We start from the raw sequence: 24,148 nt of genomic DNA, 5'->3' as shown, positions 1-24,148 counted from the left end.
TAAAGAAAAGAATGAATACAGGTAAAGGCTGCAGTATGACTGGCACATAGTAAGTTTCCAACAAATGGCAGCTGTATCATTCAGTTGGCGTATTGTGTATCTCAGAGCTGGATCTGCTCTTCAGTGGACAAAGACATTATAATCCTGGACTGTTAAATGACCTTACCAAAGCTCTATGAGCTTGTGGCAGACAAGGTCCACCTCATTCTCGCTACCACCCTTTGGATTCTCTTCCTCTCAGCTTCATGAGTACAGGGGTTTTGTTTCACTTGTTCACTTTTCATAAGCTCACTTTTCAATCCAGGTTTCCTGTACTTTGTAATTTATAGTACTCTTTCTTAGCACAAAACAGATGACTTTCAGTGCCTTACTGAAGGTATCAACAGAGCCTTCAATCCCTTATTCATTTATTCATCATTTACTAGGCTCCTTATGCTTCCCTGATGGCTCAGACAGTTAAGAATCTGCCTGCAATGCAGGAGACCTGAGTTTGATTCCTGGGTCGGGAAGATCCCCTGGAGAAGAGAATGGCTACCCACTCCAGTATTCTTGCTTGGAGAAGTCCATGGATAGAAGAGCCTGGCAGGCTACAGTCCGTGGGGTCACAAATAATTGGACATGACCGAGCAACTAAACCTTGATGTTCTTTAAAAGGGGTGAGTCAAAGAAAGTAGAGAACTCCATCACTAAAAGAGATATAGATCTGAGCATTTCTCCATCACTGGATTTATAATGTTATTTCATAATTATGTGTTTATGTTTCCATGCCCCATTGGACCATGACCTTCTTAGCACCAAGACTGAAAATAGCCAAAGCTACTGCTTCTGTGGAGTTTAGGATCTAGTTAGGTAGGGATAGCTACGTATGTGCAGATAATAACTACGTAAACAAATCTGATAAATGTGGATGTATGACCAATGCTATAAAGAAACAAATTAGGAAGACAGAGAGAGGACATTTGGTAGTTTATTCTCTGAAGTGAGGAGAAGTCTGGCTGACGTAGACAGACTGCATTGTTTAAAAATGAACCACCCCTCTGAAAAAGAGAGCAAACTTAACTTTGCTGGCCTCAAAAAAGGGACACTCATGCTTTTCACAGTAATCAGTGTTCAACACCGTTCCCTCCAGAAGTGAGACTTAACTGGGGATTCCAGCCCATCTGGCAGTTCCAACCCCGTTGGAATCAGTTCCAAAAAATGAATTAGCAGACTGGCTCAGAAAAGTGACATGGTTTACAGAAGCAGGTTGATGCTGGGAGCTTACACAGGCAAGTGGTTTCCAACGGATTCTGAAAACAAGGAAGGAAATGACTTAGAACTCATAGAAGAGATAGGCCACAAAGGAGTGCCAAGAGCTTGCCTGCTGTACTCTGTGGACCTATTTCAAGAGTTGGTGCATGTATGGTGGCACAGGCTTGAGAAAGAGCAAGGTTATAGCACACTAGAGCCCATCTACTGATCCAGTTGAAGTACTTTGCCCTTTATGGCCGTGTTGTTTAAATAAAGCATAGCAAGATGCCCAATCTGTCTTCTGTCTGTGGAACTTTCATGCAGAGGGAAACAGGCAGGGGTGTAATTTACGAGTGAGTCACTGGAATTAACCGAAGGGCAGTTGTTGGATGGTAAAGCCGTCATTTCAGGGAACTAAAGACTTACTGAGGATTTTGATTGAAGCTATTTTTTTTTAAGGTTTCAGAAAGTCTTCAATAAATCACTGCACGTATGTACTTCTCAAATATATCTCTCCCTCCCCATTTTCTCTTCCTCGTCATCATTTCTCTCTGCAGCCAGGTACCCCTGTCACCCATCTCTGGTTGCTCCAGCATCTGAAATGGGGCCATGCTAATAGTAGACCCTGACCTCTATTTCCTGAGTGAATCAGTCTCCATGATCACCATCCCACACATTCATTCATGGAGCACTTTAAATGTGTCCAAAGTGCCTTTCCATGTCTTATGGTACTAATCGCCAGTGTTTGCTTAGCAATCTCTAACTTTGTGTACATTTTCTCCCAGGACCTCACAATAATGCTGTGTGTTATTATTTGGCCCATTTTACAGGCCAGGAAGCTAAGACTCAGGAAGGTTGCTGCTGTTGTTCAGTTGCTAAGTCGTGTCTGACTCTGCAACCTCATGGATTGCAGCACACCAGGCTCCTCTGTCATCCACTATCTCCTGGAGTTTGCTCAAATTCATGCCCATTGAGTCGGTAATGCCAGCTAACCATCTCATCCTCTGCTGCCCCCTTCTCTTGCCCTCAATCTTTCCCAGCATCAGAGTCTTTTCCAATGAGTCAACTCTTCGCATCAGGTGGCCAAAGTATTGGAACTTCAGCTTCAGTGTCAGTCCTTCCAGTAAATATTCAGGATTGATTTTCTTTAGGACTGACTGATTTGATCTCCTCGCAATCCAAGGGACTTTCAGGAGTCTTCTCCAGCATCACAGTTCAAAAGCATCAGTTCTTCAGGACTCAGCTGTCTTTATGGTCCAACTCGGTCATCCATACATGATACTAGAAAAACCATAGCTTTGACTATGGTGGTGGTGGTGGTTTTTGACTATAGGGGAAGGTTAAATGACCCCATCTATGTACATCTAGCTAATGTTTGGCAAAATCAGGATTGTGCTTAGATCTCTTGGTTCTGAACTCCTGTTTTTTCCACTCTATCAGGATTTCATCTGAGGCTCAAGATGACCCTGTGAAGAAGTGAGAGAGAAATGAGAGCCAGGAAGGTGATGTGATGTGTCTAGGCTGTGCACAGTTACTGTCCAGAAGTGAGGTCCCTTCTAAGCCCAGCTCGCTAATAGTATCATCTTTATTATTAGAACACATTAAAAAAATTGAACCCACTTCTATGTGTTTGCCTCTGAGCAACAAATTGAAAAGTCTGAAAGAAGGAAATTATCTGTCCAGGTCCACACCATATTTGCACTAATTCTCTGTACACTGCATGCAAACTCACACTAACTTTTTTTATTCTCTCCTTCTGTTAGTGTATATGCTTCTGTTGAGGGTCTAATATCTAAAGCAACATGGTTGGAACATTTTCTTGTGTTCTCTATTATTTTTGTCTTACTATTTTAATTATTTTACTGTATAGTATCACTGTTTATATATTATATTATAATTATTATATTATTATTAATGTGCTATTACTAGACTCACATTTTTGGAGTTGGAAGAAATCTCAGGGAGGATTTGGCCCAAGCTTATCACTTTGCAGATGAAGAAACTGACTCTCGTAGTTGCCCAAGACACAGAGCTGCAGGCAAAGCTGAGACTTAGAGGCCAGGTCTTGGCCCTGAGGAGCTCTTCCATCTTCCCTCAGGCCTCAGACCTCCCAAGCTCTGCCTTTGAGATTTGGGCTCTGTGTCTATTTGTTTCAGGTTTCAATGATGGAATTTTAAAGGTTTACTCTCTGCTTAAAATGTCAGGGACATTGGCAGGTGATTAAAAAAAAAAAAGAAAATGTCAGAGGGAAAGGCCAACACGTGAAACCAGAAACAGTAGAGGAGCAGGAAGGTGTAAGACACAGCAGCCAGTCAGCAGCGCTGCCTTGCATGCTACTAACAAGCTCAACAACCAGAACTATGAGCCCTGAACAACTCAGAGCTGGGCTTTCATGGGTTCAGGGGAAACCAGAGACACACTCTCCCTTCCTCCACCCAAATGCTCAGAAGGGAAATCAGCAAACCAGCCTGGTCAGGACAGGTTAAAAGAGTCATAAAGGAAAGAGATTCTTGACATAGATATGTATTTCTTTTTTTTTTTAATACAAGTTTTATTTATTTTTGACTGCACTGGGTCTTCGTTGCTGCGCGGGCTTTTCTCTAGCTGTGGCGAGTGGGGGTTCCTCTCTAGTGTGGTGCACCAACTTCTCACTGCGGTGGCTTCTCTCGTTGTGGAGCACGGACTCTCGGGCGAGTGGGCTTCAGTATTTGTGGCACGTGGGCTCAGTAGTTTCAGCTCCTGGATTCTAGAGCACAGGCTCAATAGTTGTGGCACATGGACTTTGCTCTTCCTCGGCATGTGGCATCTTCCTGGATTGGGGATGTAATCCGTGTCTCCTGTATTGGCAGGCAGATTCTTTACCACTGAGCCACCAGGGAAGCCAAGATATGTATTTCTATGCCTATCTTCCCAGATTATACAAGTATTGCATGCCTGTTATTTAAAAAAATTAGAAAAAAGCAAAACAAAAGACAATAATTAAAATTACTGTTTTAATTATTATTGATAACACTGATAATCACTGTTAAACGATTTTTTTTGTATTTACCCCTCCAGAATTTTTCTTATATATGTGTGTATCTTTGCAAAAATGGGATCATAAGGTACAATCTGATTTCCAATCTACCTTTTAAATATTTCTATATTGGGAACAGCTTTCAATGCCAGCATATTAATGAATATACATACTCCTATGCTGTTGTATGTAAAGCAGCATGGTAACTACTTCAGATTTTTCCCAGGAACCTGAAACCACATATTTGTTAATTGCATCTCTGGGCATCTATTGAACTTTGGGAAGCGTGTGTGTGTGTGTGTGTGTGTGTGTGTGTGTGTGGCCTTGCTTAAAGCTGTAGTAAAAACCACAGATTTATCTGGCACTATGTGCTTTATGTATGTTAATTAATTTTCTTGTAAGCACCCAAGATGAAGTTAATATTATTATCCCCATTTTACAAATGAGGAAACTTACCCAAGGTCAGACACCTAGCCTGCATAAGAGTCAAGATTCAGTCCAGGCTATGTGGGGCAAGCTTATGCTCCTGACACTACACTTCCAAGAATGGTTCCACATGTTCGGTTTCACACTCTAGCTCCTGTTACATAACTGGGGAGGGGGTGCTGTAGGAACTCCAATCCTAGAAAGAAAAGTCTTAGTATGACAGATATGAAGTCCAGAGAGTTCTTGCTTTCCTATCAAGCTACCTGTAAGTTCATCACAGAGTTTAACGACCATCCATCCAGCTCTTTTTTCTCTGGTCTTCTCGACCATCTTTCCCTTCCCTGTCATCCCATCTTTTTCTACTTTCTCTGCCCTTCCTGCAGGCTTGGGCTCCATGTAGAAGGTCTCCAGGGGAGGCTTAAGCCCTTCCGAGTGAAACAGTTATGAAACAAACACAACTTTCCTTGGTTACTATTGACACCTGTCAGAAGTATTTGATGTTAGCCTCTCACAGTCACTTTCTTCCATTTTACCAGACTTCCTCCCAGGAAGGGCTGGGAGGGGATCTTGAGGAGGAAGGAAAGAGAGTGAGGGGGGAAGAAAACCCCCATCCTGCCACAACACAGAGCTTCGGATTTTGCTCCGCTTTGATGCTAACGTCTCTGATTCTCCCTGGTTCATTCTGAAGCTTGGGGGTGAGGTAGGGAGGAGAGCACGAGAGCCGCTGAACCTCTGAGCTTTGAGAAGCTGTTTGATGAGGACCCTTGAGTGGACACCTCTATTTCCCTCCCCTCCAAAGAATGACAGTCTTTGGTAAGTCTGCTGTTAGAGCTGACTGGCTGGAGGTTTGTGTAGGACAGACTCAGAGTCTCATCTCTTTCAGGTTTTCAGAATGGAACTTGTCATGTAAGAAAATCATCTGGCCTTTCCAGTGGGTCTGTGATCTGATTAAATCACGATGGTAAAAGGCCTTTTCTTTTTCTTTATTTCCCGTTGTTGCAGACCAATACTGCTTAAAAGTGCAATGAATTTGTGGAATAAGAAGAAAAGACAAAGATTTAATAGGAAAAAATGAAGTAAAAAAAGACAAAATGCAAGTCCTGTTTTTATTTGTAGATTCAATAGACATTATCGAATTGCTAAAAAACTTTCTAAATACATACTCTTGATTTCTCTGCTCATCTTGCTGTGGTCCAGTAACAGTTTGCAGACCTGCCCTGCTTGGTCTTTGGATCACAGTTTGAGTAACTTTGATCTAGTTCACTTGTCCCTTCTCTGTTTGGAAAAGTTCATTCATTTGCCCATTCATTCTCTCAATAAACATTTACTAAGCACCTGTTACAGGCCGGGCATACAGGTTGATCCTGACTTTCTCAGGTTTACTGTAACACCATGATTATATGTTATTTTTACATAATTAAATTTCGATAGTCCTGGAATACATAAAGATAACGTGATGTTCATCATAATATCATTGGAAATAAAAGTTGTCTTAGACCTGGTCTGGGACAGATTCTTTCTGTGTGTGATGTCATTCAAAACCTCTTACTGGGGAGAAAATCAATGCCCCTGATAAAACACCTGCACAACTTTCTGATAGACTGTAATGGGATTGAGACTTGTTCTGGGAAACCAGTCACCCTCTCACTTCCTTCCCCCATCCCCTGTTGACCGTTAGACAACTGTGTAGTTGACATTTAGCCATACATTCTTTTCTTCCCTTTTCTAGTCTGATTATCTGGCCATTCCTATCAAGCGTGAATCTTCCAAACGGACTCCTAGAGACTTCTTCCCTTGAAGAAAGCCCACAGCAGTCTGCCACATGATCGTATCTAAAGAAGGAGGAGACAGTTTTGATGGGTTGGTGGAGTTGGCCAGAACCTGTGACCTTGAGCAAGCTTTGTAATATTTCTGAGTTTCATTTCATCTATGAAATGGAGAGCATAATACCTCAGGTTGTGGGAATTAGGTGAGGCATTGGATGGAAAGTGTTTGGTAAGTAACATGTACACCATAAGTGTTCACCATTGTTATCACATTATTGACCAGAGACGTATTAATATGTATCGATATGTCTTTTGTTACCCAAACATTATTAACTGGATAACTGGAGACGTTTCAATATTCACTTACATAACAAATTGCTGGCCACAGGCATAAGTTTCTGCAAAAATCCCCCTGGTCAGTGATGAGTTAAGGTGATGACTGTGGACTCCGGGTCTCCTTGAAGTCAAAAGGCCTGGGCTGCCAAGTTGCTCCTCTGCTCCAAGTCAAGCTCTGGGTTTTAGCTTGCTCTGGTGGGAACGAGACTGGAGGCACAAACTCCACCAGGGGCCTCAGCAAAGGAACTACCCAGGGCAGCAAAAGCCCAGTCCCTCAGGGAAGGAGGGGACAGCCCGAAGTGGGGAAAGTCAGCCAGGCTTGCTGACTGACGGGGTAACACTCTATTTCCCACACCTTGAAATCTCCCCCTAATGTCAAGGGGAGGGCATTAAGCTCGAATCCGCTTGGGGCCAATTCTGGCTGAAAGACTTACAGCAGGTGTGTGAGCTGGAAGCCAGCCAAGCCGACTCACCCCACAGCTGTGGGAGAAGGCAGCGGTCTCCTGTGGTTTCAATTCTGTGGCTGTTACTCAGGCACCGTTTATGGGCTGTCCTTTTTCACAGCTTTTCTCTTCGCTCCTCGAGGTTTGGGTTGAGGGGAGGAGGGAGGTCTGTTTTGTTCTTCGTGCTCTTGGTAGAAGAAGCACACTTGTCATGTAGTGAATAATTTTTCTCCTTCAACCTCATTTATTTTTTTTCTGAGAGAGTAGAGTCTGTGTGTAAGAGGCTCTGGAAAAGGCATGAGGGTGAGATGGAAGGGTGGAGTCAGGGAATGGGAGGAGGGGAGATAGGAGTCTGGCCAGTGTTCCCAGACCGTTCTCTGCCATAGTCCGCTCTCCCCATAGAAGAGGAGGAAGCAGCAGAAGAGAAAGAATGTTATGCAGGCGGTACAGCGAAACCAGCCTGCAGAGCACCTGTGTGAGAATTAGAAAATGGCGCCTGCTCTGGGTGCTCACGGCCCCACCGAGCTTGGCAAACTCAGCACGTGTGGGTCTTCAGTCTCCATTGTCCCCTCTGCCTAGAGTTTTGTTTGGTGAACAGCCTACTCGACTGTGACCAGCAGCTCTGACTGGGGGACAACGGTTCCCAAATGCTGTGAAAGATGAGGCTTACAAGAAACTGACTTAAGGTGTAAAACCTGCCCTGGGTTACGGCTACCATGTTTGCTGGGTGTAAAGATACAGCGCATTTCCCGAAAGAAAGCCTTACTTCTAGGCAGTCCCTCTACTCATCCTGTGCAGTCTTTACTTCCTCCATGAGGCATCAGTCAAACCCTGTATAATTGAGTTCTCCCCTTCCTCTTTCACCAAACCTGGGCTCCGTCTCTGTTTTCCCTTTATATTGCTTCTTTTGGCTCCCCAGGAAGAGGCTTCCTGGACTTCAAAGTGAACTTTCTACCCCCAACATTTCTGCTACTAATACTACCTCTTACAGGAAAACTCTGGTGCCTTATTCTGCTGAAAGAATCTTTTTTTCCCTTCTTACCAAACAGCACCTCTTTCAGAAAGGAGAAGAAGAAAAAGATAAGAGGGTAAAGGAACATGAGATTGGAGAAAATCCTGTCTAGTCACACATAACTTTTTGCTTAAATTCATTCCCCACCTCCCCCACCGTGGAGAGAGTGTCTAAAGCTTTCATCAGATTCTCAAAGGAGTCTATGATCCTAAAATTTCAAGAGCTGCTGCTATCAAATGATTCACAGAATCCAAATGAAAAGGATGTAGAAAGTTCAGGGAGGGTTTATTAAATTTATTTTATCACACTGTCTGATTTTCAGGAGATTATTTAATTTCTTTTAGACCTTGAGCATGAACACTGCTGCTGAATGTCTTACCAGGCTTGGATGGCCCCCAGAACCACATTATTCTAATTGCCAACTAGTAGGCAATCCCGTTCTTCATCCCCTCATCCTCCATGTGTCACCAGAGTTACAATCCTAAACTGTATCTTTCATTATATCTCTATATATTTCATTATAACTCCAAGCAGCTCATTGGTGTCAAACTCCTCCGTTGTCTGGCCCACCCAACCTCCCTGACCTTATCTTGCTCTGTTCTCTAACTAGTCCTCCAATTCAGCTGGATTGGCCAATGTACTGCCTGCCGCATGAATATCATGACCATCAGCCTCTGGGTTTTTATCTTAACTTAAGTCCTTGTTACCACTTTCCCCTCAGCTTGTCAGAACCTTCCCATCATTTAAGGCCAGCCCTCTGATGTGGCGTGCCCTGCTTCTGCGTTCCCACAGCACCCCATTTCCTCCATCACAGACCCCATGACTGTGTACAGGAACTCTTGCCTTCCCTCTTCACCTCTCCCATTGGTCAGTGAGTTTCTTCAGGACGTGGTTTGTGTCTGGCCAGCGATCTCAATATTGCCTGGAAGTTAGGATGTGCTTGGTAAACGTTTGTTGGATAACTGAAGCCTTCTCTGACAATTGTAGTGCACGCCTCCACTGGGGCTGTATTTTCTCAAACCTTCAATATGTTTGTTGTTTTTACCAGTGACTGATAATCAGAATTACTAGGAGAGTTCTTATAAAATACAAATTCTCAGAGCTCTGTTCTAGCCCTACTGAATTAGAATCTAGATGGGTGGGGCCCAGATTCTATATTTTTACCAAGTTCCCTAGATGATTCTGATAACCTAGTTTGTTTTAAATCTGCAATTCTCAAACTTTCTTTTTTTGTCTTGGGACCACTTTACACTCTTAAAAATCACTGAAAAATCTAAAGAGTTTTTGTTGATGTAAATTGTAGTTATTACTGTTAACCAAACTAAAATTACAATGGATAAATGACAAAATATTTATATATTCACTTAAAGTAATCATGTATGGATGTGAGAGTTGGACTGTGAAGAAAGCTGAGTGCCGAAGAATTGATGCTTTTGAACTGCGGTGTTGGAGAAGACTCTTGAGAGTCCCTTGGACTGCAAGGAGATCCAACCAGTCCATTCTGAAGGAGATCAGCCCTTCAGATTTCTTTGGAAATTTCTTCAGATTTCTCTGGAAATTTCTTCAAATTTCTTTGGGATTTCTTTGGAAGGAATGATGCTAAAGCTGAAACTCCAGTACTTTGGCCACCTCATACGAAGAGTTGACTCATTGGAAAAGACTCTGATGCTGGGAGGGATTGGGGGCAGAAGGAGAAGGGGACGACAGAGGATGAGATGGCTGGATGGCATCACTGACTTGATGGACGTGAGTCTGAATGAACTCTGGGTGTTGGTGATGGACAGGGAGGCCTGGCGTGCTGCGATTCATGGGGTCGAAAAGAGCCGGACACGACTGAGCGACTGAACTGAACTGAAAGTAATGATAAATCCATTCACCATTAACATAAATGACATATTCTTGATTCAAAAATATTTTCCTAAACACCAATTTTAATGAGAAGCGTACCATTGTTTTGCATTTTTGCAGTTTGCTTTAATGTCTAGCTTCATAAATGACACTGGGTCTCAGTCTGCTTCTGCATTCAGTCTGGCACAATTTGCAATGTGTCGTTTTGGATTCGATATATGAAGAAACTTCAGAGCTTCAGCTTCACATGAACAAAGAGATGCACTTTAATAGGCTTTTTAGATCATTGTGGATGTTTCTTCTTTGAAAGTGCTCCAAAAATTGATGTTATGATTTCTTAAAGGTGAGTTGCAAGGTAAAATCTGAACCACATGGATGAACTCTGAACACTTGCAGAGAATGAGAGAAATAGGTCTGTCAGTCCTTAGTATTATTATAAAATAATTTTGACTTTTTTTTGAGGTTTCTACAGTAATTATTGTTCATTACTTTTCCAGCTTTTTCATGAAGATGATTCTCATTGTTTAACTGAATTGTTTAATTCACTCAGCAAACGTTGTTGAGTGCTGTGCGGCAGGTGGTATTCTCAGCACTGAGGCTCTAAATGTAACCTATCCCACGGTGAAATTAATTGACCACAGAGGCCCCAGTTTCAGAATTGCCGCCTTGAGAACCCAATTTCAGGGTTGCTGCAAACTGCTGGGCCATCTGACACCTTTGTGTATACAAAGGCCCGCACTTCTGCAAGCAGAGCCCCCTCCTTCAGGTGGACATAACCTCACACTGGACACAGGGCTTGGCGAAAGGACTGTGGGTATAACTGTAGCTACCACTCACTTGTTGGCTGAGTACTTTTGTGCAGTGAACAACTTAGGCAACTGCTCGAGGTAGTCTTACATGTTGTATATTTCTCTTGTTGCCTAAGCCGGTTAGCCTCAGAGCCAGAATTTGAACCTAGGTGGTGAGGGTTCAGAAGGTTCCAGGAAGTCTGTGATCTTAACTACTGGACTACGTAATCCCTGATGCATAGCGGACTCTCACCAAATGGCAGGTGTGAGAGTGGTAGTTTTAATATTACCTCCTCTTAGACTTTAACAGATTTCTGTTGAGAGATTTATGTGACTTGAAAGATGTGGTACTTCCTAAAGACTAATAAAAAGAATTGAACTTATTTCACAGAGGGGCATGTCCACACCACTTCAGCACAAACAAATGTTCAACAACTACAAAGAATACTGGCCCATTTTGATGTTAACTAAAACTTTGTCACTGGGGCATTGATAACCTCTCAGCCAAGTGACAATATTACCTGGTCACTTACCCATTCTTCAACTGTGTCAGATGCTACTGGGTTTCAACTGGAAGAGAACTGAGAACTGGCTGTTGGATTTATTAACATAATAGTAACCTTATCAACAGCCCTTTCATCTGAAAAGCATTGGCAAAAGCTTGATTAGAATGTGTTCAATTGGGTCAAACTGAATTTTTTGATTGGATCTCACTGAAATGTCAAAGAATGGGCCTTCATCAGCTGTATTTCTACAGATCTCTGTATTTTGTATGGTTATATTTCATTCCTTTGCTGCTGCATGAATCCTTGCAAAGTTTGGAGATGCAGGTCTGCAGACATCTCAGCTGTAATTGTTGGTGGCCAGAGGGTGGCGGAGACCCGCTGTCTGCGGCAGAGTGATGAGACTACCTGGAATGTGGTGAGCTGAGAATAGCTGAGGTCTGGGGGAGCCTCTCGCCACCGAATCAAAGCTCTCACCTGCAGCCCTTCCTGCACCTGTGTGTGGAGCACTAAAAGCAGGCCGCCCAGCAAGTACAAACAGCTTGGCAGATGACCTGACCGAGGGACTGAGGATGTGGTTGGTGGGGGATGGAGGGGGGATGGAGCGGGGAGGGAGGGAGGGAGACAGAGACGGGGATAGGGCAGGTGACTTTTTCAGTGCTTCCAAGAATCATCTGAACAGAGACTAAAGCTCTGTGGAAGGGGCCAGGAGAGAATTAATCAAGGCTTCGAAAAATTAAGCTTGGACTAAAGCGTTGTGTGGTCATGACCGTCTGTTGTGCCAGCTGCAGTGTCTTCTATCATGAAAGGAGGTGACTGGTTCCTGTAACCTTGAAAGTCCCTTCTGGTGCTCTGAGCTGATATAGCATGACTGTAAGTTTTATGAGTTAAGAGTAATGTTTTAAAAAAGCAAAACTTTTTTTGGTTTTTCTTCCCAACAAGTAGGAAAGAGTGTTTCAGAAATGAAGTTTGTTTTGGAACCTATACTACCTCCCCAAAATAATAACATAAAATGTCCTTTCACTAGTCTTCTAATATGTCTCTTCTAGCCTTTTTGGATATTTAACATGCTTCCCTAGGATGCTTCATAAATTTACATCAAGAGCGTATGGTAGGAAGGTCAAAGGCCAGGTTTTAGCATTATCAGATGGATCTGAGTTTAAGTTCTTTCATGGCCATTTGTTAGCTGTGTGAACAAAGGCAAATTATGTAGCTTCTCCAAATTCCTGTTTTCTCAAATATAAAATTGGGGATAATACCAATACCATTCTCATGGGTTTTTGCAGGGATGAAGTGAGATAAATGAAGATTAAAAGCTTAGCATAGGGTCTGGCACATAGCAGGCTCTCATTGGCCGCTCTTACCAGCATCATCACCATCATTATCACCTATGAAATAAGAAAGGGCAGAAAGAATCATCCATTTTACACCATGGAAAACCAGAGTCCATACTCAAACTACAAGATTCAGGAAGAAAACTGAGTTCCACCAGCTCATCAATTAAGCTGTCTTTAGTCAGTAGCTCCCTTCCTCCATTGTGAAAGTGAAAGTGAAGGTCGCTCAGTAGTGTCCGACTCTTTGCGACCCCATGGACTATGCAGTCCATGAAATTCTCCAGGCCAGAATACTGGAGTGGAGAGCCTTTCCCTTCTCCAGGGGATCTTCCCAACCCAGGGATCGAATCCAGGTCTCCCGCATTGCACATGCACCCAAACCCTCCTTTAGAGGAATGTCTGATGGATGGAGTGGCTTCTACTCCTCAGTGGCATCCAGGGGGAGGGAGATCTTCCTTTCCACGTGCAACCAGAGGAGGACCTGCTGAAAGCTGACTGTGACTGTGACACCCTGGGTGTGAATGTTTCATCAGACAACTTGGAACCCAGAGAACAAGGATTATGCTGTGTTCAGTCCACCGGGCAACACGCCTGGTGGGCTGAACATAGCATATTGTCACTGGTGAGGATGAACCTTTTATTTCCCTGTTACAGTCTGATCGAGAGCTAGAAGTGTTGAAATTTTGCTTTGTTCTGTTTGGTTTTTAACAACAAGAAGGAACGAATGTGGTTTGGGAGTAGGAATGAAAGAATGAGTCCTAGTGTAAACATTCAGATTGCTGGTTTTAAGAGAATAAAAATTTTGCTTATATAATAGCTTTTTCTTATGTCTCCCAATGAAACATATCAATATTCAATTACATTTATGATAAATACCAATAAAATAACATATTGTGATTATTCACTTTGAGTAATAGTCTAAAATACTTACACTTTTTATGATGGGGGAGCATAATGATCTGTATTTTCCATACTTTAGAGTTAGAGTATACTTGATAATTTTCTTAAAATTTTAACTGAAAGGACTATTTATATTATTCAATATCCTCTTCCAAGTGTTTTCAATGTGTACTGTATTTTTGTAGAATTGCAATTAATGTGTATTTATTATTTTGTGCATGCATATTTTTCATTTAACACTATTTTCTGAACACATTTTCATGTTTTCCCACAGTGATATTTAAGGTTAAATATTCCATTGCATGAGTAGATGCTGTAATATCTAAAGTGTTTTCGCCTATGCTATTTTTCTGAAGTATCTTCAGAAGGTGTTTTTACCTTGATCAGAAGGTATAAATATTTTATAATTCTTATCAAAGTTATTTAGTACTCAACAAATTCACATTATTTTGGTCCCTATCAGTTCTTAGGATATTTCAAAATAAATAATCTGCTTTAAAATTAGCTTTAATTGATAATAATTTACCAGAACCAAGTAAAGTTTAGAAATAATTCTTTCAGAGGAAAGGGACTAAAGTAATTTCACTGAATATCTATTAGAGATAGTTTGCATCTGTCTAGGCACTATTCATGGATTTAGTTAATAAGTGGGAAATCTGGGATTTAAACTTTGTCAACCTAGCTCCAGAATTTATGCACCAAATCATTGTCTGTTCTGCTAAACTTAATTCTTAAAGAATCCACCAAGGCATGTGTGCGTGCTAAGTCACTTCAGTCATGTCTGACCCTTTGCGACCTCGTGGACTGTAACCTACCAGGCTCCGCCATCCATGGGATTCTCCAGGCAAGAACGCTGGAGTGGGTTGCCATGCCCTTCTACAGGAGGGCTTCCTGACCCAGGGATCCAACCGAACCCATCTCTCTCACGTCTCTTGCTTTGGTGAGTGGGTTCTTTATCACTAGTGTCACCTGGGAAGCCCAAAGCCTGTGTTTTTAATCTCATTTTACAGAGAAAACTGAAGCCTACAGGGTTTCAATCAAGAGCTCAAACTAAGGTGCTCGTAGGGAGTGGGTGTAAGATGATGCTTTTCCCTCCACTAGTTTTGCTTAGAATATAAAGCTCTCTCAATCTGTATTGATAGTCAAGATTATAAGAACTCTTGGTTTGCTGTTAACCAAATGATGAGGAAAACAACCACTTAAGAATGATAATGAGATGTTACTAGTGAGAGTTAAGACCTCTCAATTAGTCAACACAAACAACTTAAAGTTTAAGATGACCATCCTTGTTAAAGATCATAGGTAAAGACAATGTGGCCAGGGGAATGTTTAAGACATGACTTTGTCAAGCCTGCTTGTGACTCAAATAGTTAAGTCACTTAAGCTCTCAACCTCTGTTTCTTCATCTTTAAAATGTGAACAGTAACATCTACTTCCAGAGAAGGCAATGGCACCCCACTCCAGTACTCTTGCCTGGAAAATCCCATGGACGGAGGAGCCTGGTAGGCTGAAGTCCATGGGGTCGCTAAGAGTCGGACACGACTGAGCGACTTCACTTTCACTTTTCACTTTCATGCATTGGAGAAGGAAATGGCAACCCACTCCAGTGTTCTTGCCTGGAGAATCCCAGGGACGGCGGAACCTGGTGGGTTGCCGTCTATGGGATTGCACAGAGTCGGACACGACTGAAGCGACTTAGCAGAACATCTACTTCATAGTGTGGTATAGAAATTAAATGATATCATGCACTACAGCACATGTAACTGTTCAATCAGTGTTACCAACAATGCTGTTGTTGTTCAGTCACTCGGTTGTGTCCAACTCTTTGTGACCTATGGACTGCAGCATGCCATGCTTCCCTGTCTTCCACCATCTCCTGGAGCTTGCTCAAACTCATGTCCATTGAGTCGGTAATGCCATCCAACCATCTCATCCTCTGTCATCCCCTTCTCCTTCTGCCTTTTATCTTTCCCAGCATCAGGGTCTTTTTCAGTGAGTTGGCTCTTCAAATCAGGTGGCCAAAGTACTGGAGCTTCAGCGTCAGCATCAGTCCATCCAATGAACATTCAGGACTGATTGCCTTTAGGATGGACTGGTTTGAACTCCTTGCTGTCCACGGGGCTTTCAAGAGCCTTCTCCAACACCACAATTCCAAAGCATCAGTTCTTTCATTCTCAGCCTTCTTTATGGTCCAACTCTCACATCCATACATGATTACTGGAAAAACCAAAGCTTTGACTATATGGACCTTTGTCAGCAAAGTTGTCTCTGCTTTTTGACACACTGTCTGGGTTTGTCATAGCTTTTCTTCCAAGGAGCAAACATCTTTTAATTTCATGGCTGCAGTCACCATCTGCAGTGATTTTGGAACCCAAGAAAATAGTTTTTCACTGTTCCCATTGTTTCCCCATCTATATCCCATGAAGTGGTGGGAAAAGATGCCATGATCTTAGTTTTTGAATGTTGAGTTTTAAGCTTTTTCACTCTCCTCTTTCGTCTTCATCAAGAGGTTCTTTAGTTCCTCTTTACTTTCTGCCATAAGCATGGTATCATCTGCATAACTGAAGTTATTGATGTTTCTCCCGGCAATCTTGATTCCAGTTTGTGCTTCATCCGGCCCAGCATTTCGCATGAAGTACTCTGCATATAAATTAAATAAACAGGGTGACAATATACAGTTACCAACAATAAAACTTAGTAATCCTACCGTTATTATGCCATGACTCTCATTGTTGTTCTGTACTTTGAGAAAATAGATCTATAAAAGAGCATATGACTCATTAAAAACCAAAAAAAAGAATGACAATTAGTGTCAACTTTCACTCAGCTTCTATGTCAGAAAGACAAGAGGGTACAGTGGCAGGAGCAGTGAGGAGTCGCAGCATTCCAGCCTCCTCTCAAGGGGGCTCTGCTCCCCCCAGTTAAGTATGGTCACGGGGGACAGCAGGCCCAGCATGGCCAGGTATGGCAGTTAGCTATTGCTACCTGACAAACTACCTCCAGACTCAGTGACTTAAACAATAAGTATTTATTATTTACCTATAACCTATGGATCAGGTAGGTAGTTCTTCAGTCTTGGCTGGATTCACTCATGCGTGTGAGGTCATCTTTTGGGTCAGCTGTGAGCAGTTTGCTGATCTTGAATAGGGTCTCTTGTGTGTCTTGGGCCTTGGCTGGGACAACTGAGATAATTTGTGTCTGTTTGATATGATCTCTTACTTTCCTGTGGGTGAGCCTAAGCTTGTTCACAGGGGGCTTGGCATGTTTCCAAGAAAGGGAGTGCTATGTCCAAGGCCTCTTAGGTCCAGGCTTAGGACTGGCATGCTCATTTCTGTCATATTATTATTTTAGACAATTTTAAGATAGTTTATTATTAACCAAGAGCCATTAGGATTTACAAAAAGGAATAAGCATAGCTAGCTTAAGATAGCTGTTGCCAAAGAACCTCAGGAGATTCCTGGGAAATAACACTTTAGACTGCCCAAGACCTCTGGCACTGCAGTGGAAGTTTCCTTCTCATGGGACTAGAGAAGATTAATAAGTGATGACTGTTATTCTCAGGTATGGCATACTTAGATCCATTTTCCCTTACTAAAAATAGGATGTGCATTCACAGCTATGGAGAATGATGCCTGCAAATTTCCAGCAAAATGGTCATATTTGTTTCAAAATTCGTGTGTGTGTAGTTACTCAGTGGTGTCTGACTCTTTGCACCCCCATGGACTGTAGCCCACCAGGCCCCTCTGTCCATGGGATTCTCCAGGCAAGAATACTGGAGTAGGCAGCTATTTCCTTCTCCAGGGGATCTTCCCAACCCAGGGATTGAACTGAGGTCTCTTGCACTGCAGGCAGTTTCTTTACCAACTGAGCCACCAGAGAAGCCCCAAAACACAGTGCAATGCATCAGCTGGGAATCGAACCCAGGCCTCCCTCGTGGCAGGCAAGAATTCTACCACTGAACCACCAATGCAAGCCTCAAAATTCTTACTGGCATATTTCAATTAAATAACTGGGAGGATCTTGCATTTCAGGGGTCCACATGAGATCAGAGTGTTTGGATTAGATGTCTCCATAACTCATTTCTGTCATATTCTGTTGGCCAAGGCAAGTCACAAGGCTTGATCCAGAGGCAAAATGTGGGGACATAGGTGTCAACTGTTTATGGGAAGTGCTGTAAAGTGACACTGCAAACTGTGTGATCAAAGGGAGGGGTGAGGAATTGGGGCCAGCTTTGCAACCAATCGACCACGTGCTGTCTTCCAAGTTTTCAGCAGAAGTTAGAAATCCACATCTTTATACATGAAATCTCCTGAGTTTTACGTACTACCAACTAATTTACAACTTTCAAGACAGTGGTGGGTCAACACTCTGTGGGCCAAACACATCATGTCTGAGTTGGATGTGGTTTGTTGGCCGTTTGCAACCTCTAGGTAAATAATTTGCTGTTTCCACAGTACTTGGCTGAGAAGGAGATTTGAACGAGGGCTGTCTGGACTCCAGGCCCATATTCATTCAGCAAAATTTTCATGTCTTCCAAGTAAAGGCTTTGAAAAACAAAGATAAAGAAAACACAGTCCCTTCCCTAAAGGGTCTTCCAGTCAAAAGTGGGAGACAATATGTAAACAAACATTTAATTCGTGTGATTAAATGCTGTGCTGGGCTGTGCTTTATCACTCAGTCGTGTTCAAATGTTTGTGCCCATGGACTGTAGCCCATCAGGCTTCTCTGTCCATGGGGATTTCCAGGCAAGAGTACTGGAGTGGGTTGCCTTGCCCTCCTCCAGGGAACCTTCCCAACCCAGGTATCGAACCCAGGTCTCCCACATTGCAGGCAGATTCTTTACTGACAGATTAAATGCTACAGATTGATTAATATAACTGGCTCTCTCTCTGCCTTTTCATATATGCCACACCCTGAGGACTGATGCTAAAGCTGAAACTCCAGTAGTTTGGCCACCTCATGCGAAGAGTTGACTCTTTGGAAAAGACTCTGATGCTGGGAGGGATTGGGGGCAGGAGGAGAAGGGGACGACAGAGGATGAGATGGCTGGATGGCATCACTGTCTCGATGGACTTGAGTTTGAGTGAACTCCGGGAGTTGGTGATGGACAGGGAGGCCTGGGGTGCTGCGGTTCATAGGCTTGCAAAGAGTCGGACACGACTGAGTGACTGAACTGAACTGATCCAACCCTTTGCATATTTTCCATCTATCAAAAGAGACTGCAGACTGTCAGGTTGTGCCGGCTGGGGAAGCCCGTCTTCCTTACCAGCTGCAGCCAGAAGCTCACCCGCTCACTCTCCTTCATTCTCTGTTCTTCCTCTTCCCAGCGTGCTGTAGCCAAGATGAGAAGGACTCAGTCCCATGGAAGGAATTTCATGTCTCTCTAGCAGTTTGGCAAGATAAGCATGAGAAGGAAGCCACATCAAAAAAGGAGGCTGCTGCCACCATTAGGTATCTGCAGTGCGAATGAGTCAGTCAGAGCCCTCATTTCCATGAGGTGCCTGCAGCTACCTTAGGGGCAGTTAATACTTTCCATTCACAGAGGTATCTGTGACCATTTACAGTATATGCGTAAGACTCCCCATGACACAACACCTCCCATGTCACCTCATGTTGACAAGTCAATTCTGGGCCCAGAGTAGACTTGGTTTAATCAGTACTGTAATGTTCTAGATCCATTCTCTGACCAGGAGACAATATCTGGGGAAGTAAAAAAACCATGGAGTCAGACAACCTGAGTTAATTAAAACCCTAAACGACTTTATTTTTAAACCTTTTTTTTTTAGACTTATTGTATGTGAACCATTTTCAAAGCCTGTATTGAATTTGTTACAGTATTGCTCCTGTTTCATGCTTTTAGTTTTTTGGCCATGAGATATGTGGGATCTTAGTTCCCTGACCAGGGATCGAACCCACACCTCCTACATTAGAGGGCAAAGTCTTAACCTCTGGACCCCCAGGGAAGTCTCCCTAAATGACTTTAAAGACGTTATCAAACTTTTAAAATTTCAGATTGTGGTTCTATAAAATAATAATTTTTTATTGAATAAGATAATGATAATACCCATCTCATAATGTAATTAAATTGAAATGAGGTAATGTACTCAGCGTGTGAGTGGGGCATATGGAGACTCAGTAAAAAGTTCACCTCTGTCATTCCTGGGGTATCCCCAGTCTTGCTGGTGACAGAGAAATTAAAGAGGTAATAAAATGTACTACTTGGTCTGACAAAGGTTGTCCACAGTGCACAGAATGTACTTCCAATGCTTCAGTACCACTTGAAGTTGGAATATTTCCCAATCCAGTCAGGTCTTAGTGAGTTGACCAGGCACAGAGCTGCCGATGTCTTTTCTCATCCTGGAGACAACAGGTGGAGGAGGCAGGGCTCCAGTTGCCCCAACACAACTGGATGGAGCAGGGAGAACCTGTATTACAAATACTTTAGGCCAAAGCACCAACCAGAGTGTGATTCTGAGAGGCATCAAGGGAAGGCTCTGAGGTCAAGTTGGAGAAGTGGAAAAATGTTGAGAAAAACAGGAGTGAGAGTGAAAATAGAGAAGGTTTGACTGAACTCTCACTCTCTGCCCAATTCTCTCTCTTTTTCTCTCTTCCTTGAAAATGTGCAGGAGATGCTACCTGGCTGCACTGGGGCTTCTTTAGAAAGGTGGACATGTCTTCTGCAAGAGAACCTTCTCTGGGGAAAGGGACAGGCCCAGGAGTGCACAGGACTGTTCACTGAAATTTCTGTCTTACAGATGGGGAGTCCCTAGTGGGTGGTGGGCTGCCCTGCTGCAGGGGGTGGGGGAGAATGCTTTTAGTTCCTCAGGGTGTGAACCAGCTGCACTTAGAGAGAACGGAATATTCTCCTCCTTACATTGATTTAGTCTGATTTTCACTGTCAGATTCTTTAATGAAGGCCCTGGGAGTGCGTTGCCATGGTTATGCTGGTTTTAACATCTAGGAATTTAGGGCTAAGTGGCTTCCCCCAGGCCCTGCAGCTTTTAGCTGCTGCATTTAGATTTTTAACTTCTTCTCCTGGGAGACACTGTTCTGCAAACGGGAAAAGATTGCAGACAGGCATGTCCTGGGAGCCATGGGGGAAGGAGGTGACTTTGATTGGAAAGAATTTATGCTTTCTCCGTAGAAAAGAGATAGAAAAAGGTGGTGATCAAGGGAAAGGGCTTTGTCAGAATCCCAGCTTTGTCGTATACCGTCGATGAGACCTTAAGCTGATGACTTTAAGCATCTGAACAGTGTGCACTTGAAGAGTTAAACGAAATGATATATGAGTCATGAGAAGATTCCAGTGAGTGTTGTTCATTAGGGTCTTTCACTCCTGTTATCGCAAGAGCTCCTAAAATAACCCCAGATGCTGTGTCAATGGCTTCCCAATTTTCAGGAGGACTGAAGCAGGTGCTCAAGGACCTCCCTCTCTGGCCTTTGAGACTTATGTGTGCCTGTTTTGACATCATCTCCCTCCACTGCCACGCCTGGCCTGCCTCTTACTGTCCCCCTCTTTTTGATCCTCAACCCTGGCTTTTCATGAGGACTTCCTCAAGAGGACTTTCCTCTTTTTTAAAAATATAATTTATTTATTTATTTTTGGCTGTGCTGGGTCTTTGTTCCTGCATGGACTTTTCTCTAGCGGTGGAGTAAAGGGGCTACTGTCTAGCTGGAGTGCGTGGGGCTTCTTACTGTGGTGGCTTCTCTTGCGGAGGAGCACCAGCTCTAGGGTGCATGGACTTCAGGAGTTGCAGCATGTGGGCTCAGTAGCTGTAGTTCCCCGGCTCTAGAGCACAGGCTCAATAGCATGTGGGGTCTTCCCAGATCAGGGATTGAACTCTTGTCTCCTGCATTGATAGGTGGAATCTTTACCACTGAGCCACCAGGGAAGCCCAAGGGAGGCCTTTCCCAATCACCTTAATGGGAGTCGCAGAGAGTCAGACAAGACTGAGCACACACACATACACACACACACACCAGCTACCCTACTTACTCAATCTCTGTCACTTTGTTTATTTTCTTTAAATTAATTATAGTCTGAATGGTTTTATCATCTTTAAATAGCTCATCATCAACTGAACTTTTGTGTTTATTATCAATTTCCCCTGATTAGAATGCAAGCTCCTATTTTTCTTACTATATTCCTTGGGTTGAACCTAAACTTGGAGACCCTCTGGAAGCTGTGCCTAGCATTTGGAGGCTATGAATTTAAATAAAACAAAAATTATACCTTTATTTTCACTAACCCCTAACTGAAATGTAGCATTTCCTTTCGTTGTGAATGTACGCAACAAACCACAGTCCTTGAACTGTGCTTGAGACTTTGTCAACCACTGCCCTTTTACAGATATCTTGAAATGTCACTTACGCTGACCACTAACAAGTTAAAGCATTTTCTAGACCCACTGCTGGATCTTATTATTTAACGCAATAGTAAAGAAACCTATACGTTACTGTATCAAAATTTTCAAACGTTTAATCACCATTTTAATACATTTGGCTTCTTTTATAATCCCTTCTGTTTGTTCTATGAATTTAAAAAGCATTAGCCTGGTCCTTCCTGGTGGCTCGTATGCCAAACAATCTGCCTGCAATGCGAGTGATCTGGGTTTGATCCCTAGGTTGGGAAGATCCCCTGGAAGAGGGCATGGCAACCTAATCCAGTATTCTTGCTTGGAAAATCCCCATGGACAGAGGAACCTGGTGGGCTACAGTCCATGGGGTCACAAAGAATTGGACACGACTGAGCCACTAAGCACAGCACAGCCTGGGACATAATTCAACGTACATAACAGCTTTCTTCTTCCATCTTTAAAACCCTCAATGGCAGGTCAAGTCCCTCTCAAGTCTCAAATCTCTCCTACTTCTCCTTCCATCTTCTCTAACTCTTCCACTTTCCTTCCTTTTCCACTTTTAAGGGCACATTTGATTACACTGGACTTACCTGGATAATCTAACGCACTCTCCCTATAGGGATAACCTCCCTATAGGGATAATCTCCCTAAAGTCCTTAATTTCATTTGGAAGGTTTTTTGTTGTTAGTTGTTATATAACATAGCATATACACAGATTCCATGGACATTTTAGGGGAGTTATTATCCTGCCTCCCCTATCAACCTTCATTGTAATCTTTTCAACTGTTTGTAATATGTTGGGAAAAAGAGGAAGTACAATAATATCTACCTTATCTAATCAAAGTGGTGAGGTTCAAGTGAACTAAGTAAACAGTGATATAAAGTGATATTTACACAGAATTCATCATCCTAAAAAAAGAAAAAAGCATTAGCCTGAGAAAATGGTCCATAGGTGTCATCAGAGTTCTAATAGAGATCACGGCACACACAAAAATATTTATCTCTGTGGCCGAGAACAGTGCTTTGACCTATAGTAGGAGCGTGATAAAAAATGTTTTTGAGTGAATGAGTTAGTAGATGAAAGGAAGTAGAGAAGGAAACGGTGTCCTAAGCAGAGGAAATAGCATTCAAGGGCTGGGGGCTCTGTACTCTGTTCTAGAAACAGAAAAACTGTCTGGTGTGGTTTGGGCTTTGAGAGCAGGGCGGGGGGTGGGGTGTTTTAAACTGACACTAACAAGGTAGGCTGGCTGAACCTCACCCCGGGGCAATGGGAGGCTGACAGAAGGAATTAGGCAGGACAAGAATAATGATATTTGGGTTAAAAAAAAAATCCCTATGACTTCCAAGAGGAGAGGAAAATGAAGAAAGCAAGGGCAGATGCCAATTAAGAGGCTACTGTAGGTGGTTTGAGGTACACTGGAAGTGAAGGTAGAGAAAGTGAATGGATTTGAGAGTGACTTCAGAGCAGAAGTAGACACCACCCGAGGGCTGATTAGAAGTAGGGGGTGAGGGAAAACAGGAAGTATAGAACCACTGTGGCTTTCCTGCCTGAGTTCCTGAGTGCTGGTGGTGGCTCACTGAGGTGGGGACACCGTGGTAAGGAGGAGCAAGGTGTGGGGACAGGTCCCAGAGCGCTGCAGGTAACAGTGTTCTTACTTTGTTCAGCCTGGCTTTGCTGAAATGCCTTAGACCGCAAATGATAGTGTGAGACCCCAGTTTCAGTCTTAGTTCTGCCAGTGACTTGCTACCTCAGGCACTCCTCAACTTGTTTGTTTTCTCAGCGGAACAATGGGAAACACTTGGTCCTGAGACACCTTACAGGCTAGAGTGATGCCCTGCTCCACCCACTGTCCTTGGGTTATGTCAGAAACATTTGAGCTTATGACTTTGCCAGAGAAGTCTCAAAGTTAGCGATTGTTCTCTAAGCCTTGATTAATAGCTAGGATCTTATATGAATATCGTGATGAAATTAACATTAATAAAGGCCAGTCAATATTTCCTTCATCATATCTTGCACACTCTGTTGAGTGTTTTATGTACATTATTCCTTTTAATTCTCTATAATAACCCTATGAAAAGATTGTTTTTATTATACTCAAATTACAGATAAGGAAACTGAGGCTCGTATTTTAAGTTACTTCCCCAAAGTCACATAGTTGTAGTTGGTAGAAGAGAAATTGAAGCTCATT

The 24,148-nt window shown here is 42.9% G+C and overlaps 1 long non-coding RNA gene and 1 other non-coding gene across 2 annotated transcripts; both read right to left on the bottom strand.

Annotated features, from left to right (window-relative positions):
- Positions 1 to 4,102: 4,102 nt before the first annotated feature.
- Positions 4,103 to 7,582, bottom strand: LOC147370777 (uncharacterized). The gene is made up of 2 exons (XR_015166029.1): positions 6,806 to 7,582; positions 4,103 to 4,164 (listed from the first exon to the last, which is right to left on the bottom strand). It is a non-coding gene; the product is annotated as an uncharacterized LOC147370777 (long non-coding RNA).
- Positions 7,583 to 17,501: 9,919 nt separating this feature from the next.
- TRNAG-GCC (transfer RNA glycine (anticodon GCC)) lies at positions 17,502 to 17,572 on the bottom strand. The gene has a single exon. It is a non-coding gene; the product is annotated as a tRNA-Gly (tRNA).
- Between the last annotated feature and the right edge of the window lie 6,576 nt (positions 17,573 to 24,148).

Source organism: Bos grunniens, chromosome 6, assembly GCF_055505025.1.
Source record: "Bos grunniens cultivar Pamir isolate PY7600 chromosome 6, Bosgru_T2T1.0, whole genome shotgun sequence".
Taxonomy (NCBI): Eukaryota; Metazoa; Chordata; class Mammalia; order Artiodactyla; family Bovidae; genus Bos; species Bos grunniens.
Note: the sequence above shows the minus strand (reverse complement) of the source record. Positions and strands in the feature narration are given on the sequence as shown.